Source organism: Hyposmocoma kahamanoa, unplaced genomic scaffold (assembly GCF_003589595.1).
Source record: "Hyposmocoma kahamanoa isolate Upper Pololo Valley unplaced genomic scaffold, ASM358959v1 92, whole genome shotgun sequence".
NCBI lineage: Eukaryota > Metazoa > Arthropoda > Insecta > Lepidoptera > Cosmopterigidae > Hyposmocoma > Hyposmocoma kahamanoa.
In genome coordinates, this window is record NW_020654748.1 from 13,272,137 (window position 1) to 13,278,020 (window position 5,884).

Sequence of the window (5,884 nt, forward strand, 5' to 3'; positions counted from 1 at the left end):
GTGTGTGTGTGTGTGTGTGTGTGTGTGTGTGTGTGTGTGTGTGTGTGAGCGCACATATTTCTGTTCAGTTTTGATTTCATTTAATTACTATATATATTATATTATATCAACTAATACCTCGCTTTTATGTTTACCTATTTATTTATATATTTATTTATTTATTTCAAACTAGTAGTAATTGCTCAATCTCCTCATACGACTTAGTTTCGAGCCATTTTGTAATGGCTAATTTGCAGTCATAAACTATTTTGTTGTATATATCAAGTTCTTTGTTAAGAGTGTTATACAGATATGAGGCCCTGTATTTGTACTGTCTACTAGCCGCAGTAGTTTTTATTTTTTGTACTAATGCAATTTTATGATATGTTCTTCTACCTGTAACCCTAGGTTTATATAGTAAATTTTTATGTTGTTTTATTACTGTGTAGAGTATATAGAGTTTTCTAACAGAAGTCAGCTTTGTCAGTTTATACAATTTTTCTGTGGAGTAAATTCTTTTTTTAAAATACATCATTTTGATCAAACCACGTTGAGCTCGTTCTATTTCAATAAATTTTGACTTAGCTGCACCACCCCAGACCGGAATGCAGTATGTAATAATAGACTCCACAAGAGAAACATAGATCTGTTTAAGAAGATCCCTAGTAGAGACCACGTTAACTGCCATATCAGCGCCTCTATTCGGTACGACATATCTCAGTGTTTTGAAGATCCAGGTTAGTTTCCTGATTCTCATTATTACACGCTCGAGATGTGGGTACCAAGAGAGACGCTGGTCCAAGATGATACCTAGATATTTTGTTTCTTCAACCCTTTGTATGCGCGGGCATATACAAGGTACGTAATAATTTGTAAGTTCTTTGTCACAGTTGTGGATTTGTATACTGAAGTCGTTATTAGGTTGTGTGTTTTTATAGTTAGTAAAACACAGAAAATTGGTCTTTACAGTATTCAACGAGAGTACATTATTACATAACCATTTGTTTATTTGTTTAAGCCCTAATTCAACACTAATCCTGATCGAGTCCCATGAGTCCCCCGCAAAGACGACAGCAGTGTCATCCGCATAGGAAAAAATTTTAGCATTCTTGACCAACATACTACATAGATCATTAATGTATATGAGGAATAGTGTTGGCCCAAGAACACTACCTTGAGGCACCCCATATGTCACCCTAGAACTATCACTGGTGCAACTTTCTAACTTGACCTTTTGATTCCTGTCTGTTAGATAACTTGATAACAAGCGTAATGGGATTCCTCTTATGCCAATCCTTTCCAGTTTGTGTATTAGGATAGGGATAGAGACAGTATCAAAAGCTTTTTTTAAGTCTAGGAAAACCGAAATACATTTTTTCCTATTGTCAAGATTTTCAGTGATTAATGTAGTAAGCGCAATGACTGCATCTTCAGTAGATCTTGCTTGACGAAAACCAAATTGAGAATCTGACAGAATGTTATACTTATCTAAATAATTAATAAGTCTTTTGTTAATTAATTTTTCGAATATTTTACAAAACACTGGTAACACTGATATGGGTCTGTAATTACTTATTTCGTCTCTATCCCCACCCTTGTACACAGGTGTTATGATTGACTGTTTAAGTAAGGTTGGAAAAATGCCTTCACTAAAGCAAACATTTGCAGCATGTACGATTATGGGGACAACTTCAGTTCTTGCTAGTTTCACAAATATGGTAGGGATATTATCCCATCCAGGCGCACTGTCTGACTTGAGGCTTGCAATAATATCATTAACTTCTGATGTATCAGTAGGCAATAGGACAAAGGAGTTTGACTGAGAAGGTAGACTATTTAGGTAAGTATTAAGGTCATGTGTACTAGGTAGTGAGTGTTGAGCCAATTTTTTACCTATATTTGCAAAATATTCGTTGATAAAGTTGGCAGAGGCAGAAGGAGAAGATTTAAGATTAATTAATTCAGAGTTTACATTTTTATTTTTAGTCGTGTAAGTCATGTTTTTAATATTCTTCCATAATAATTTATTGTTGTTCATAGATTTTGCTAGTATTTCTTGTTCAAACTTTCTTTTAACTGTTTTTATAAGCTTATTGCAATAGTTTCTATATCTAATAAATGTTATCTTCAGTATTTGATTAAATGGGTCTTTCTTTGCATTCATTTGTAATTTGTTACGATTTCTTATGCATCGTAAAATTCCCAGTGTTATCCAGGGTTTTATTACACGTTGTTTGGAAGGAATGTTGTATGAAACAGCGTGGGCCTTTAGTCTTTCAGTTATAGTGTAGATTAGTCGACTAATTATCGTATTGGGATCGTCACAAAACAAGAGTTCGGATAGATTTTTATTACGCAAGTCTGCAAGGGCTTCTTCAAAATTTATTTTCATTTTACTTTTTTTAGTATGTAATCGGTTTTTTACTTTAGATAGAGATAGTAAAGGAGTAAGATGATCAGTTGTAGACGTGTGTAAAACCGCGATACTGGCACGGGATTTAACTTTATCTATTTTTAACATTATGTGATCAAGGCAGTTTTTTTTCCCTTGTGGGAATAGTGTGACCGGCTAGAATACCATGTGAAGACAGCATATTGACATAATTAGTCCTATTTTTAAGTTCATAATGTTGTTCAACCTGTTTTAAGGTAATATTTATATTAATGTCACCCGCAATAATTATATTTTTGTTAGAGATATTTAGATCTTCAAGGTGCAAATTTAAAGAATCTATGAAACTCTCTGCATTGTTATTTGATGGTGACCTGTAGATGCATAAAACAATATTATTCAATATATCTAGCTTTAAACAAGAGGCCCCGGACAATTTAATTTCCCTGACCTTATGACGTAATGATTGCTTAACATACACAACCACCCCATCATTTTGATTAAGTTGGATAGCTGTAGAGTACAAATCATATTTTGGGAGTACGGGCAAAGGTTTATATTTATGAATTCTGCACTCCGTAAGTACTATTACGTCAATATTTATAGTAAAACTAGATAGCGTAAGTAAAAAGTCATCAAAATTACAATAAATGCTTCTGATATTTTGTGAAATCAACGTGAAGTCATTTTTTTAAAAAGTTAGGTAGTTCTGAAGTAACTCCGTCTTCACCAGGGGTTTTTCCATTTTTGAGCTGTTTTAGAGCCAATACAATCTCGTCTTGGCTGATATCTGGTAGGTCGTCGTATTATGGTGCATCCGGGCGGCCCTGGGATCGTGGTGGCGTGTAGGGTACGAGGAACATGTGCAGCGTATAACCGGCCATAGAAGTTTTCTATCTCGGCGAGCATTTCCGGCTTCGACGTTATGGTTCGACCATCGTGTATTGTAAGCTTCGTCAGGTGGCTCCTTCCAAGCTGCTGAGTAAACACTTTGGACCCTCGGTTTCGTACTATTGCCTCCTCAATGAAGCGTGCACTGTAGCTCCGAAGGTCGCGCCGTGTCATCTTCGCAATCTTGTTGAGGTCTGACCGCTCTGACCGAAGAGTCTCATTCGAGAGTTTGGACTTCGTACCTGTACGCTGCAATCGGCAAAATTTGATGCCCTTTGTCCTTAACGTTTCAACCACGTTTTGCAGGGCCTCATCGACGTCATCAGTGGGTTTTAATTCAACGAATCTTTGCTCGAGAAGTTTCTGCAACTTATCGGCGCCCGCCATGATCTGGAGTGGACTAGGCCGGAGCGTGGACTTCATCAAGCGGCGTCTTTCCAGTTTGAGATCGATATTCGGAGAACTTCGTACAAGTCGGTGATCAGATCCGGTATTAAACCTGCTGATCACGGAGACTGCTCTGAATATGTGCCGTTTATCTGCCAAGATGAAGTCAATCTCATTTTTGGTCACAGCGTCGGGGCTTTGCCAAGTCCACTTCCTTTGAGGCTTCTTCTTAAAGAACGAGTTCATTAAGAATAGCCCTTCCCTCTCGATGAAGTTGATCAGCATCTTCCCTCTGTGATTCAGTAGACAAGTCCCATGTGCCTGTAATTTCGTCAACACCTTTCACCCTTCAAAACCGGAATGCAATAATGCTCACATTACTGCTTGCCAGGCAGAAATAGGTAAGGTGACAGTACTTCCCTGGACGAACTCTTTCACAAGGAGCTCTACTGCTACTAGACTACTTTCTTCCCATCGTTTGGTATCATAAACAAAGTAAAAACATGAAGTTTTTTTCATAGCTGTGAAAGGGCACTGACTCGACATATGCTAGAATTCTATAAAATATAAAATAAAAAATAATATCATGGTACTAAAACATGGGCATCTTTAAGGTTACTCTAAATTGGTATCTTTTGAGCGAAATACTATATTATACCCTATTTTTACTTCAGGGCAAGATGGAGCACGACCATTTACTTAAAAAAAAAAAAAAGTTTTTTGTGAGAACGTGTAATGAACGTATTCGTGAAATTACATCATTGCTCTCTAAATAACTATGATACAATAAGTAGCCTTCGGCAAAATTCGGTCCATTGTTGAAATAATTTCAGTACAAAGTACTAAAAAAACAGACCTCAAAAGTCATTCATCCCCTAGTTTACCACCTTTGGAGGTGGAATATTTTCTTCAAATTTAAATGGAAAAACTGAGATACCCTATTTCCAACAAAAAAAAAGGATCATCAAAATCGGTTCTCAAATCATCGCGGAGTCATCGCGTAACATACCTACAAAAAAACATACAGTCGAATTGAGAACCTCCTCCCTCCCTCCTCCTTCCTCACGTTGTCGAATTATTTAATTTTACCTATTTAAAATATGCCAAAGGAAATTATTATCACTAACATATTTATTTTTAACCGACTTCGCGATAATACCTATAGGTATTTGCGCACCGATTTTCATGATTCTTTTTTGTTGGAAAGTGGGTACCTCCATAGTGGTTCCATTTTATTTTGAAGAAAATCATCCACCTCTAAGAGTGGCTGTTCACGCATGAACATTCATTTTTATAAATAGCGCTTAAATTTTATTATAAGGAGCAATTATTTTAATGGTTGATTTTGCATTCTCTAATTCAAGTCATTTTTCTCTCTCAATATACTTTGAGTAGTGAGAACCGATTTTTATTATCTCCTGTATCAAGTTCCGTAAAGTGGCGAACTAGGGGATGAATCCGGGTTTGTGCACCTTCCGGTAACCGATTTTTAAAAACTTGGCAAATAGATGTCATTCCACGTACTTTTAAGGCTGGTTTTCTTAGTACTCTGTACTGAGATTATTATTGTTGAATATCATGACGCTTTTACTACCATGATTTTCATATATTTTTTAGTTCAGTAGTGGTCACATTTAAATTTGAAGAAAATATTCCACCTCTAAAGGGACAAACTAGAGGATTAATGACTTTTGAGCTCGGTTTTTTTAGTACTCTGTACTGAATACTTATTAGTTATAATTTCGCTAATTGTATACAAATTAATGCACATAACTGTACAAACAATCCGTAACACTAGGTTATGCCTATTAAATATTTAGTCCTTTTTAATATTCAGTACTTTGTGATTCAATACAGAACATGAAGGCAACCTACAATCAACCTACTCTCACGAGTATCTTTGTAATTTAATTACGTAATTTTTAATTAAATTATCTCTGCAAATGAAACCTCCTTCGCATAATTACACCATAAATCTCAACAACTCTGATGTCACCTTTAGGTCAGCCAGAATGCTTTGAATGCTACAGTTATTTGTAACACATATGCCTTTTGACATACCCACCATTTAAAGATGAAACTTGATTCCTTCAACAACTTTTAAATAAGTTTTGACTTGAGTATAGGTCGGTTGTGTTAGTGAAAGGTCAATCTTATTTGGTCATTCCATGTTTGGTAGGTGTCAAAATGATTGACTGCCTCCGTAAGAGGGCGCCAAAGGCTTTAATAACGCCT

At 36.0% G+C, this 5,884-nt stretch overlaps 1 pseudogene; it reads right to left on the reverse strand.

The window, feature by feature from the left end:
• The window catches only part of LOC113236702, a 4,536-nt pseudogene extending 602 nt beyond the window's left edge, over positions 1–3,934 (reverse strand).
• Between the last annotated feature and the right edge of the window lie 1,950 nt (positions 3,935–5,884).